This window comes from Erithacus rubecula, assembly GCF_903797595.1.
Source record: "Erithacus rubecula genome assembly, chromosome: 13".
Taxonomy (NCBI): Eukaryota; Metazoa; Chordata; class Aves; order Passeriformes; family Muscicapidae; genus Erithacus; species Erithacus rubecula.
In genome coordinates, this window is record NC_136665.1 from 8,155,900 (window position 1) to 8,170,979 (window position 15,080).

Genomic DNA, 15,080 nt, shown 5'->3' on the forward strand with positions numbered 1-15,080 from the left:
GAAGTAATTTCAGAAATTTTAAATGCAGCTATAGAAGCATGTTCTAATATTAAAGTGTTCATGAAAAGACAACATTTCTCATTAAAAATGTACACCTTTGCAAAACAAGTTACCCAGGAAAATTGTAAACTCCCCAGTCCTTGAGTATTTTAAGATTTTGACTGAACGAAGCCTGGACAATCTGATCCAACTTTGAAGTTATTCCTGCTTTGAGTAGCAGTTTATATTGCATTGCCACTAGTGGCTCCTTCTAATCAAATTATTCTATCATCCTGAACTTTGAACATCTGTAAAGCAAGTAATTTTCCTCCTGATAACTGTGAGAATCTCTGAAGTATGGAGTGTAGGAAAGTTGTGATTCTCCTTAGCATGAAGAAATGTCATGGAGAAATTTGAAGTACCCACTAAAGAATGTAGTTTTTACAATGACACCTGTCTGGCAGCAGCAGCTTTACTTGTGGGATGAATCATTTTATGTGAATGGCCTCCAGTAACCACCATTCCAGTGGGATTTCCCCCTCTTCAAATCATACTCCACATACCATGGAATGGATTTTTTTTAGGGAGACAAAGATTTGAATAATCAAATGTCCTATTTCCTATGTTCTTTCTCATCTTGTTTGTCCAAATATTGCTATTTTTTAAACTAGAAAAGACTTCAGGAAGAACTTCTGAATGAAATAAAATAAATGGAAAGAGGATATATTCATCCATATTATGCAAAGCATTGAAAAGAGTCCACTTTTGCTGTGAATTGAAAAGTTTGACCAAATTCCACAGTGCTCATATCATCAGTGTGGCTACCTCTCCCAAACTTTGTTCTCTAAAGTCTCCTAGCAGGCAATCAGTGCTTATAAGCCACATTTTAGCTTCAATTCCAATATACACAGACTTCTATATATAAAGTTCAATAAATGATACAAATAAATGAGTTGTCATGAACTGTAATGAGGAGTCACAGCCTGTGTGCCAATGATACACTGATTACTCCTTGCACACCATTTACATAAACACTCTAATAAGATCAAAGATACCCTGCAGTGCATTAGAAGCTGTATTTCATGCATGCAGATCAGAATTACCAATAGTATTGAAATTACTAATGTTCAATCTTCTACTCAGAAAGTAAAAGCAGTGTAAAGGTGATATCAATGAAATAGCAAGGAGTGCAACTCGTGAGTCTCTGCAGATGTAAGATTCCACTAAAGAAATCATGAAGAATGATGATAACTGGAGATATCTTTGTAAAATGACTGTCTAGTGAAAGTTCTTAATAGAAGCAACAAAGAGAACACATACTTAAGGGAAATAAAGAAATAAAAAAGCTGGATTTGCACTTAAATCCCATGAAGAAAAAAGAATTAACAGGCCAAAAGGAAAGAGTTAGATCATATTTCTTTAAAAACAGATTCAATTTCTAATGTAACACCAGGTACTTCGTCTTCTGCTTTAGTGCAAGAACATAAACTCATGCTGTCTCCAACGACAAGACTCAACTATTAAAACATATGATATTTCTGTTTTCTGGATTATTTCTTAGGCTTTTCCCTGTACCTTTTAAAACCTACATCTAGTTTCTGCTGAGCATCCACTCTATCACTTAATTCCAGACTACATATCCTAATGGAAACTGTAGTAAGGATCAGAAGTTACAGGTCATTAATTCATACAGACTCCAAACTTTAAGACAGTATCTTTAAACACCAAGACACTCCCCACTTGCAGATTTGTTGGGCAAATGAGAATATAAAAAAGCAAAATTCTTGCACTTCTGTATATTTTGGTATCATTCTGCTCCCTTTCCATGTTCTCAGTTTGGTACCCAACCTGATGATTGACTGCATCCTCACCCAAGTTCATATCACATATATCACATAATTTACATTTCAAAACATTTAAGAAAATTTAAGAGTTGTGGAAAACAAAGCTGTGGATTTGTAAGTGTCTATTAATAACATACTCTTACATTACCAGACAAAAGAGATCAAAGTTTAAAAGAGAAGAGAAAAGAACTTTTAAAACTTAAATATGAAAACTTTTTCAAACCACAAATCGTTAACACGTGTTGACTTGGAAGTTTTATTTTCATTTACACTTTCAACACAGTATTTGCCAGCTAGTTCTTCCTTCATATTTTGAACATGACCCAAGTTCATGGTTGCACATTCTCCTAGCTAACTGTCCTACCAACACCTACAGCTGAATTGAACTGGCAGGCATGTGCACAAGGAACTGATTTTTTTTTTTTTTTAAATCAACTCCTATCAAATGCAACCTTGTGAATGTTGAAGTTGCACAAACAATCCTTTCACCATGTTAATTGTCCAGCTGTAGCAGATGTGTTACAATGGAAAATTAACCACTGGAGGCAGTATTATAGATGAAAATCCTGGTTTTGGGCAATCCCTGCCCCAGCCCAGCAGCATCACCTGGCAGGGGCAGAGGTGCTGGGGGTAGTTACCACCTGGAAGCTGCTCCCTATTCCCAGCCCTATCACTCAGTGTAAAGGCTCCTAATCACAAACCCTGCACGTTTTGAATTCCCAGCAATACAAGTTTTTAAAGAGTTTATGGTGAGAATCTCAGTGAATGCACTTAGCTCAGGAGTATTCTATACCCTGAACATGTTATTAGCTGCATTTTCTTCCCTTTTGCAGGACAATGGCCTCATTTTATCCTTCACATTTTGTAATAAAAGCCTTTTTTTTTTTATACATTCAGAAAGAACTTAACAGACCTTAGCACTTGGAGTATTTTATTAAAATCTGCACTAGAATTAAGTTTACATTTCAGAATGGCAGAAACCCAGCAAATTAAACTACAGTAATTGTTTTTTACTTTTGAGACTATTTTCAATGAACATTTTCTACTCTGTCTGCAGCTTCACATTTTTAAGTGCTATCAGCAGTGCTTCACACCAAGATAAGAAAAGGAAAAGAAATGAATGTGGCTGAAGAATACATCTGTGCTACCAGATTCTGCAAATTAAAGGAGGTTAGAGTTCAAATGAATGACAGTTTATTAAAAATGCCCTGGAGCATTCTTAATTCCAGATTGGATTCGGCTCAGCTCCACTCAGGCTAACACAATACTGTTCCAGTTTGTGGGAATGAAGAGGGGGAGGGACCATTGCATGTTTTCTCAGTTCAAGCACAATATATATTTCTGCAGGATGACAAAGAGCTGGCAACATTCCAGCAGTCAAGGTTAGCATGGTTAGTTCTACTACCTTTAAAGGGTTGGCGCTTCATTTTGGCAACAATATTGGTGATAAACACAAGAGTTTTGGATTTCCCTGACTTTTCAAGTATCAGTAGCTATACAAAAATTTCATACCTATTTTATTTTAAAACCTAATCTTGTGTTAGCACAAAGATCAATTATGAATTTTACATAGTAAAAAGGAAATAAAGAAATCCATCTACTTAGAGAATCTTTTACTTTAATATTGAAATATTAACCATTACATTCATTCAATAAAGCTGGATGCATTTTGATAATAAGTCATTCAGTGTAATAATCCATCCAGTTGTTTTGAAAGGGGTTTTTTTCCCCATTTCCTAAGGAAATGCCTTTTTTTCTCTACTCCAAGTTACACACTACATAAATTTCAGTTATCTCCAGCTCTGTGAAGATTAATTTAATAAAAATAATATTCAGGGGTTTTCCCCCAAGATTAAGCATGAGGTTGCAAAAAAGGAAAGACTATAATCCTCAAGCTTTCTCTTTGTGGCTTTCCAACAAATTTATTCTATCACTGGACTAAGAGGGCATAGAAAACACATTCACAGAAATGAGGGACAACAGATAAAAGGCAGAATTTTTCCACACCAAATATCCACCTACCAGCTCTGGAGAGCTCAGCCTTTGGCATTGCCTGTGCCTCAACACAGCAAGGGTGAGTGCCAGGAGTGCCAGGGTCCTGTGCCAGCAGCTGCTGGCCCTGCAGGAGCCACTTTATTTCATGGCTAATTCTATTACATACCTACAGGAGGGCCAGTACCAGCCAGGTGGACCTACTGCTTTTAAAATTGCCAGTGCTGTCCTGCAATATGGTTAGTAAATACCTTGTTTCTCCCTGTTTCTAGTGCAAATTTCTCCAGGGTGCAACTGCCTCAACAGTTTTATTACAAAGGTGTTTTTCACAAAAGCAAACAGACATAGCAGAGTGTCATCCTGAGCTTTGCAAGACATGGAAATAAATTCTTTGTCATCCTCCCCTCTACTCTCTTCCCATCCCATTTGTCACCCACAGACAAATTCCTCACCTCTGACTTCCATCACAGTTCTGAAACCCAGGAAACAGGTCTAACAAAACCAATGCAGTCATGGAGGCTGATGCTCCCAAACCTTTCCAAACAAAGAAATTAGACACATGTTGTGTCTCACAACTTTGGAAATTGTCAGAGAAAATTCACCACACTGCAGAATGCATAAAAGCTTTAAAATAAACATCATACGTGAAGGATTTGACAGAATATTAAGCAGTATTTATAAATTACAGGTGGATTTTTCAACTCATAAGATGAGATACATAGGGCCCAGTGACATCAGCCAGCAATGCAGTGGCAGCTCAACACAAAGCACCAGAAGCACTGAAGCAGCCCTGGGAAGGGCCATGTCCTTAGGAACACAACAGCACAATTATCAAATGGGATGCCATGCTGCAGAATCTGACATCAAAAATCTTACTGAGATTACTTCATTACCAAAAGTGGGATTTAAAGTATTTTAATCCTCTTGCTAAGAGCTATGTTAAGAATATTTTAGGGTTGTAATTGTGTTTCACTTCATTCAGATAAAAAAAGAGACATGGCAGAAAGAGGGCACACATTTCCCATCCAGACCTGCAGGGACCACAGTCAGGGAGAGAAGGTTCTTTGGTTTCCTTAGTATTTCCTTGCTGGCTGCCACAAGGTAGTTACCAGTCATATTAATTTATTTAACCAGTGTTATGACAGAGACATATGTCCATCTCTGTATAGAATTATTCTGGAATTTAGTGGATCCCCATAGCTAAAATAAATAGATATCCTAAATGAAAGGATTACTAATTCTGTGGTCTTTATTAAGCTAATTTAAGATTTTGCAAGAAAGTTCTGGGAACTGTACTCAAGTGGTTCCTAGACGGGTGAAAACAAAAGCTATTCTCAAATACAAACAAAAATGATGCTTCCTCTGAAGTTATTTCATTGACAAGTCTTGTGAATTTTCTCCCCTTTTCCACTGAGCATCAACTGAGCAAGTCTATGATCTTTTTAATCAGCTGTAGCTGTAGCTCTTCTCTTACACTTGTATGCTACTGTCCAAACCTAATTACAAAGGTAGCATGAAAAATGTTTTACAGTTATGCAAGTGAAAGCAAATTTGAATCATGTATTGATAAATTACAGAGCTCAATCTAATGTTTTCAGAAGAATAAAAGTGAAGTAAATTGAGTTGACTATTGAGCACATGCTGATTTCAGTAGGACACTCAGTTGTCCTACAGGCTGTTGTATCTGGAAGAGAACCCTTATGGGCTGAAAACAATTAGGCTGTGTGATTTTGGTGCTGAGTCCTTTCAGATAAACCATGCAGGCAGAGCAGAGCAACTCTTTAGCTGGTGTTAAAGCCCAGGCTGTCAGAGCAGCCTCCCTGGTTAATGTCAATAGCACTGCGTATAAAAGGTGACTAAAGTGTGTACAAATGTTGATCTTTGGAGAAGGCATGCCTAGAATCATGCACACATCTACTATTTCATCCACCAGGTCAGCTTCTGGGAGAGAGGGCAAACTGGGAGTTTTCTTGCCAAAAGCTGATTCTCAGCATGCTTGTGAGGTTACACTGCACAAAGCTATTTCTCCACTGCTTTTAATCCATAATCCCAATATATTATTAAAGTTAGAAATGTTTCCTTAGAATGTATCCAAACACAGCAGGGATTCACATGGTGTGCATAGAGTCTTACTGCACAGAGGTAGTTTATGTAAGAGGTTTTTCAAACCATGGATTGTGCTCATATATTGGTAATTATCAAGTAAGACATTAAATTAAAAATGTGATTGTATGAAAAGACTCGGATAATTTTATGTGAGGAATCTCAGAAAAAAACATTTCCTAACAAAGTTTGACACAATAAATATAAATGGGCAGCAATATTAAGATTCATGTAACTGACTGGAAGACATAGCTTCTGCATCAATAAAAATTTAATGCCATCTTTATAAGTTCTGTGCTTTTAACAGTTCATGTGAGTACTGAATGCCCAAGGAAGACACATCTGTGCTCTTAATACAGATCATATTGCCCTGTTGACTTAATTCTAGGGTATTTTTACTATAAAGTTATTTATGTAATATTTTAATATTTGTATTGTTATTAATATTACAATATTAATATTGTAATATTCGGCTTGGCAAACATCAAGAAGTCAGTGGAATGGACACACTTATCTCCTTTAAAACTAAAATTATCTCCTTTTGTATATAGTGCAATATAAACTATATCAAATACTTTGAGTCAAGTATGTCTGTCATGAAAGAGCCAAGTTTCAGCTCTGGCACACCCAGTTACAGATCACTCTTAATAAGAAAATTTTAATGCTTGCAATTGATGGTTCCAACCTGACTCAAATTTATTCACAGCCGTGGGGAATGTATTGGAGAACACATGGAGCAGAACTACCAACAGTGGACTAATTTAATTGTCTCAGATACAGAAAGAACACAAGTTTACTAATAGGGTAATACAATAATTAAAAATAAAGCAATGAAAAGCAGCTTTGGAGAGCCACTTCAGGAAGAGACCAGTCAAGAGGAACAGAACTGAAGTGCTTATGAGGCTGTCCAGGGTAGGGCAACCCTTGGGACAGTCAGGGAGGCCTGAGGGGGACAACAAAATGTCTGACAACTGGACTCCATTATTAACACATGATAAGCTAGGAACAATCACATGATGGGGCAAAAATATCAACACAGAATTTGCCAACAGGAATTCCTCCATGAAGGCAGTTCACAATCAGCATGTCAAATTTTCAGAGCATAAAGAGAAATCTTGCTCAAATGTAGCTCTGTCCATGAGTGTCCCCACAGCCCCTGCACAGGAATAACCCCACTGGGGCATCACTTCTGATCACAGTGCCTCCCAACAGGGCAGGCAGAAACTCCTGCTGGGGGAAGGCAGGTTCCAGGGCAGCTGAATTCACCAGCCCAGGAAATAGGACTTGTGTGAAAAGGAGCCAGATGGGAGCTGGTGGCACAGGCTCAGCTGGCCCTGGAAGCAGCACTGGCAAAAGCCAAGGGCAGGAGCAGAGCCCTGGGCACCTGCAGGGCACTGCAGCAGCTGAGCAGGTCCTTGCACAACTGCACAGCCACACCAGTGCTGCAGAGAGACAGAGTGCACAGCTCTACACACACCATGCAGAAAAGAACCTCTGTATGAATGGTTTGCTGTGATTATGGAGGAGGCAGAAGAAAATCAGGTGGGGGAGAGAACCCTGATGAATGTAGGAGATAGCCCAAGAAATACCATCCTACCAAAACTGAACATTTTTTCTCCATAACTATTTGAATGAAAAGGAAGTAAAAGACTTCAGAACAATGGTTTTATACCAGGTTAGCTCCTAAAAAATTCATCTCCATCTCTTTGGGAAATTGAGCAGTAGTTCACATTTTTGGGAAAAACAAAGATGCTGAATTATAGAACTTGCACTTTTCCAAGCAACAAAGCCACACTGTCAATTACTAAAGCAAAACAAATTTCAGTGGTATATCTCAGTGAAGAAAAAGAACTAGCACTTAAACCTTTGCTTCGTCTACAAAGAAAACAAATATTTCAATTCTGTCACATCAGTTTGTTAGAATTTGGAACAAGTATAAAGATGCAAATACTACAACTCAGTGTTGCAAAACCTAAACTGTTTGTTTGTCTCACACATCTTCACCTTATTACTGGGCTCTTCCATAGGATCTACTAGGTTCATAAAAATATTAGAAAGAGGAGGAGATAATGGTACTTCCCTCTCTGAAAGTGGAAATATTCCAACAGATCTTCCCTATGTTGATTTCCCACATCTCATGAAGCAGTTGTTGCTCAGCCTGTCAGTGGGTTATACACTCAAACCTTGGGCAAGGCAGCTTTTCTCACTCAGTAATTATAAGCATTTTTTTTGCCACGTGCTAAATAATGAAGAGCAGTTATCAGTATTTAGGTTGAGCATTTGTGCTTCCTAAATTGCACTTTACATTACATTACAAAGGGAAATATTATGAAAGGCAGTCTCATAAGATGCAAGAATCTTGTTTATGAAGAATTTTTCTGTAGAGATAAATTATGAATCAGTTAAAAAGAAGAAATCCAAGAGAAATTATGCTCTAAAGCCTTGGCCTGAACCATAATAATCCCTCTGTGGAATTTACTAAAGGTTTTCCTATTTTAACTCTCTTGTATGGGCATTATTTAGATACCAAAGTAATGGGCTTGATAAGTTAGGTTTATATAAAAATATAAGTTTTGCACAGCTATGTATTTTATAGGCAAAATATATTAGACAAAATTTGATGAGAATAATAGCATTTCTCACCATATGAAGAAAGGAAAAGTAGTCACAGAATCTTTAACTAACATAAGCTGCCTTTTATTCCTCATCTAAAAGTTTTGTTTTCCTTTTAAGTCTCTCAAGTCTCTTCCCACATGAGGCAACATTCAGGAGAGTATAAACAGAAAGCATACAGATCTACCAGTTGATATTATTCACTCTGTTTGGAGGCAAAATATATGGGAATTCAGACCACAAGTTAAGTGGCAGGACTTACAAAACTTACAGATGGGAGGATTAAACTGGCCTTGATGAGAACTTTATTTTGGATCTGCTTGACCTTGCCTGTAAACTAACTCTCTTGTCACTGCTTATATTCTGTGTAATAACTCTCAGGGGACATATATTTTATTATTTTTACATCTCCCTCTCTCTTCCAAAGGCAGGCTTGGTTTTGGAGAACAGAGATGACTACACACACATCAAGTTGTGCATTTGAAGGATTTTTTTTAAGATCTAGAGTCTTTATCCATGGAACACACAATCCCACAAGTCAGGATACATTAAAACTATATTAGAGTGTGTTTGCAAACATACATATTTAAACTGTATTTATAAACTAATGCTTCCTTTTTTTTCCAACTTTGTACAGGACTTTGTCCTACAGAAAAACTTAATTACAGAAGTTTCTGCAATACCCAGCAGTCCTTAAGGAAATCACATTTATATTTCACTTGTTCAAGCAGAACTTGGAATACAAACCCAAAAGATCTTAGCTATCATGGATTAAATAAGCAGCTATTCAGTATTAACTCTCAGTTTTTAAGGCAGTTTTTTAAAGCTTTTAGAAAAAATTTTCTGTTCATTTCAAGATGTCTGATATATATTCCATTTCATATGGGCTATTCAGTCCCTCCAATTAGCTCCAGTACCCCCTAAGTGAAATTTACATTGTATTGATGTGTTTTAAGAAATATTGTCTCCAAAACATTCAGCAAATAAAAGGTTATTCTTTCAACTACAGCCCAACAAAAATAGTAACCCAAACACTACAACTGTGTGCTCACAACATACAGTTTCAGTTAGAAAACTGCCTACAATGGCTGAAATTAAGCATACAGGACCGTTGGAAGCAGGTCATATAGCTATTTCTTTTATTCTTTGCATTTCCAATCAGATACAAATATTTTTTTAAATGTTTGGGAATGAGGATAGTCTAAATATAAAATATTTCTAGTGGAAATAACATTTGTTCCATTTAGGCCTCAGATACTGCTGATGGCAGAACAAGATTGGAATGTGCAGATAATTATCTTTGAGGCTAGTCAACAGCTAGAAGGCCCTCATAATATCACCTTTAAGATCAAGCCAAGACATTCCAGTCTGAATCAAGGTTTATTTATTAAAGGATTTAGCACTTTTAGATCCCATATTGCCTGGAAGACCACCAATTTCCATTTCCAAATATCTAATTTCTCCAGTTTCTTGGTGCAAACATAAGAGCTTCAAAATCACTTCAGTGAGCACACACATATGCACATAAATGACATCTAAATTCCTTCCCCTCTCTAAGATGAACTCCACAGGAAACACCTACAAAGCAAAATATCCACAGAGAGAGCACTATAGGAACTTTCACTAATTTCCACTCATTTAGGCAACACAGCTTAGACAATTGCAGGGATTTTTTAGTGAAAGATTTTGTATGTTTCTTGATTGGTATAAGGGATACTGAGATAAATAATGTTGCATAAATATAAGATGTGCTTTGAATATTTTTTTATCTAGGAAGAGAGCCTGGCACTTAAAACTTAAGTGTTTACTTCTTTTTCCCTTTAAGAAATACTATTTATAATGAGTAAATTATTTTTCAAAAGTAAAAATCAGCAATTCTCTTGCTTTAAGTTGCTTTTTTCAGTCTGGGGTCTTTTTTTTGTGCTGGTGTCACTTATCTAAAATCTACTGTTCATGACAAGATCAAAAGTAATGGTTTATAGTACAACATCTGTTCTGGAAATTCATAGCATAATCTTACAGAGGGTCTCTATAAATGAACAAAAAAGATATATAGCCTTTCTACATATAATGGATATGGTCAACAAAAAGCCTAAATAATCACAGTATGATCCTGGTTATCCAAACTTCCCTGCTGCACAATGTCTTCCTGTCCAACAGTGACTGCTCATAACACAAACCCCTGAGTCCCCTGGACAAATGGGGTGTGACACAAGTTGTTTGAATAAGTGTTATCCTACTGTACTGCATTATGAATATAGTTTAATCTGTCGTGGTACTGACTGTGATGTTATACAACATCCCAACTCAAGAGCAGGGAAAATTAGCCATCATAAAAGAGTAACCCTCACTGTTACAAATGCACACTAAAATGAGATAACATAAATAATAACTGCTATTGACTATGTTATTCTAATACTACAAATATACTACAAATACTAATACTACTAATACTACAAATTCTAATACTACAAATCAGCTTGTATTTCATTGTCAAAAAGGCAAAATTTTGGTATAGAATTCTTAAAGAAGTTTGCTTTGGTTTGCTTTTTGAAGAAAGAGAAAAGAAGAGCATCTTCTTTTCAAAGACAGTGTTTTTTGTAGGTCTGTCCTTCACTTTAAATAAGCAGAGTTAGTAATTAAGCTGCCAAAGGGAAGTCCAGAAGATAAAAGATTTCCCAAACCAAATAACATAGGTTTCCTAAACATAGGAAAGAAGATTCAAGTTCCTTATCTGAAAGGACAGCAATCTTCCTCCCTGGCCCCTGCCTTCTCTGAATAGCATTTCAAAGGGAAAAAGAAAAAAATGCCAATTATATGCCCTGTCAGGAGGATATATTCTTCTCACGTGTACTGCCCATTGCTTCAGCAGGACAGAAGTAGTACAGTTAATAAGGACAGCAGTCTGCTATTATTTTTACTCAGCATTGTAATTATAAACTAAAATCATTTTCCTATTCCCAGCACAGGCTTATGGTGAAAATCCCACATGGTCCCATATACACTGTAATATCTGAAATGAAAGTCTTGAAAAAACAAAGAACTGAACCAAAGCTAAGCACATTGCTGTCTTTACCAGAGAAGTCAACTCAGAAATAAACACAACTGTTCATGAGAAAGATATTAGAAGCAATAAATTTCCTAGTGATGAGTGTTTTTAGGTGTATAATTTATGTGTGCACTCACTGGTGGCATGACCAGAAACACAGATACCACAGAATGAGAAGGAGAAAAAATAGGGGAAAGTAGAAGATACGGATATATGCTCTACTAGGCTGCTAAAAAAAATAGCCAACTCATATGAAAGACTAGATTGTGACATATTTTCACAAAAGCAAAAACAAAAACGAGCGTTGTTGACTCAAGAATGAACATTGGCAGGAAGCTGCCATTAGGTCTTCTATAGTTTACACGATATTTTTTCCTTCCAGACGCTGCCAGTGGGAGGTTTTAAAGCATAATGATATACTGAGAAACTTATGACAAGCATGTCCAAACAAAGTAAAACATATTTTTCACAAAACAGTAAACTCTGATAGCTTTAAATCCATGGAGCCAGAGGTAGCCTGAAGACTAATTACAGCAGAATTGTTAACTTGTAAAACCTGTTTAAGGTATTTAGGCATTCTTGACTTTTTTCCAGAAAATATTGTTGTAGCAGGAAGTTACTTTAAAAAAACAAAAAAAGTTGAAATAGGAAAGATGTTTTTCATGCCCAAAAAAAGGTGAATAGTAAGATGTTTAACAGCTTGATAACAGCAAAAATATGCAAATATGTTAATTAGCATAAATTAGAAAATGTATCAGGCATTACAGTAAAAAGAATTTTAAAGGATAGAGTAGCTGTAAAAACTTGAATAATTTTTTTATTCCTGGAAGCTGTTTTTCTAAGTCATACTTAGAGTGTGTTAATAGATTGCTAGGTGAGGGTGTACCTAAGTCTGAGTATATTTAAATACGTTGTGTAAATGGAGATCACTACAGTCACACATGCAGTCACTGCTGTAAATTTCATTGTACAACCACTTGACTAAGCACCATAAACCTCTAAGAACAGATAAAACCCTTTTCACATATTAAAACAAATTTATCTGAGCCTTTGTAGAACAAAAAGATTGGTGAAGAAGAGCCCAAAGTATGTTAAAATAATATGAGTGTGAAAGGAAAAATTTTTCTTTCTTTTACTCTTATTAAAACACAAGCTTGACCCAAGGAAAATAAGGTCAAATCAGTATCTTAGAAGTGTCCTGACACTTTCAGACAGAGAAGATGAAGTATGAAACATTTCTTTGGATATACAGACAGTTCCAAATCTATGCCATATATTCTAGGCCACAACCTGACCATTGGTGTGTGAGGAGTGCTGACTTTGTACATTATGATGATTTTTCCCCTTTTTTCCTAATATAAGGAATTAATATTTCCTTAGTTCTAACAATCCCTAAGAGGGAATTAAAGAAGTCATGAAAACTATGATGTGGCTTTTTTTACAGATGTGTAATTCAATTGTCAGCACTGTCTTGTAAGAACAAAAATAATCTCCTAGCATATTTACATGGTACTTGTAGTCACAAGCAGAAATTTAGTTGTTTGTTCATCTCTTTCAATGATCCTAAGGAAACAATGAACAGGTTTAGCAATACCCAGACACAACACATCTACCCTGCCTAATACCTAGTGCATAACTTCTCAGAAATAAAGGGACAAACTAGAAGCCAAAGCCTTCAGATGGCTGGTTAAGGAATCAGGGGCATGAGTGGCAATCCCCAGGGCTCCACATTTGTGCCAGTTCCACCAATGAACACAGTGATGGGATTGAGGGCACCTGCAGTAAATTTGCAGATGGCTCCAAGTTAGGTGGGAGTGTTGGTCTGCTGGAGGGTAGGAGGGCTCTGCAGAGGGATCTGCACTGGCTGAATCCATGGGCCAAGGCCAGTGGTGTGAAGTTCAACAAGGTAAAGGTGGATCTTGCCTTTGGGACACAACCCCCTGCATCTCCAGGCTGGGGCAGAGTGGCTGGAAAGCTCCTGGCAGGAAAAGATCTGGGGGTGTTGGTTGACAGCAGCTGAACATGAGCCAGCACAGGTGTGCCCAGGTGGCCAAGAAGGCCAGTGGCATCCTGGCTGTGTCAGCAATGGTGTGGCCAGCAGGACCAGGACAGTGATTGTCCCCCTGTGCTGGGCACTGCTGAGGCCACAGCTCAAATCCTGGGGTCAGGTTTGAGCCCCTCACTACACAAAAGGCATTGAGGGGCTGCAGTGTGTCCAGAGAGGGAAATGGAGCTGGGGAAGGGGCTGGAGCACAAGGCTCCTTGGGAGTGGCTGGGGGGGTTTAGCCTGGAGAAAAGGAGGCTGAAGGAGACCTTAGGGCTCTACACCACCTGAAAGGAGATTTTAGTCAGATGAGGGTGGTCTCTCCTTCCAGTTAACAAGTGACAGGGCAAGAGGAAACCAGGAGAGGTTTAGATTGGATAGTAAGAGAAAATTCTTCACCAAAAGCGCTGGAATGGGCTGCCCAGTGCAGTGTGGAGGTGTTTAAAACCATGTAGCTGTGGCACTGAGGGACATGGGCTAGTGATGGTCCTGGCAGTGCTGGTACACAGTGACCTTACAGGTCTTTTCCAGCCTAAATGACACCATGATTCTCTGATATGGGATAGACAAAAAAATCTTGATACGACAGCTGTAAAAGAATACCAGGATCAGGTATTATTTTAGGTAATTAATTATATTTTTCAGCTACTCCTCTCACACATAGTCCTAAATGTACTGATTGCATAACACTTACATTCCACATGCATAATTCAGAGTTTAGCCCGTAAATTCTCTGAAGTCATTCTTCTGCTATTACTGAAGTACTTCTTTAAATACATATTGACTAATCTATGGTTTCATACATCAAGTAGACTATTTTTCATATACAGACTAAAATCTGGCTTTAAAAACTGTACGATGAATTGTAAAAACAGTTTAAAGTTATGATTGGCTGATAAAGTGAAACTCTACTCCATTTCACTTGGATTAGTGTGCAGCTGCAAGATATAAATTCTGTGTGAGAAACAGTACATTTTTTAATGCTCTTTGAATTATCATGTTTTTGCAAAATGAAAGACAACTGGTTTCATATGCAGGTAAGAAATATTGGCATAAGGAATGTTATTTGATTTTTAACTGAGTCATGTTGCCAGAATGCATGAAACAGCTGCATGAGCTGAGTATCTGCCTGAGGCTACAACTATATTTCCCCCATCTTTTACCACCTGTCTGTGCTAAAGTTACTGGATGCTGGTAGATATCAAACCCCACTGGGATCGTTAGCTATCATAATTATGAAATGGATTCTCCACTATCCTATTGTCTTTCCATGTCCAAGTATTTTTTACTAAATTAGACAGCATTATCCCTTTCATTTGGAAACTTTTAAAAGAATGTTGTGAATAAACTCACAAACAAAATTACTAAATCTATACTGAGAGTGAGGCTTGCCTCTACTAAACTTACTCTCTTTGGCACATTTGAAAATTTAATAAATGATTATGCCAAGACCACC

At 37.2% G+C, this 15,080-nt stretch overlaps 1 protein-coding gene across 4 annotated transcripts in view; it reads right to left on the bottom strand.

The window, feature by feature from the left end:
* The window catches only part of ERC2 (ELKS/RAB6-interacting/CAST family member 2), a 400,862-nt gene that overhangs the window by 195,595 nt on the left and 190,187 nt on the right, over positions 1-15,080 (bottom strand). The window lies entirely within an intron of this gene.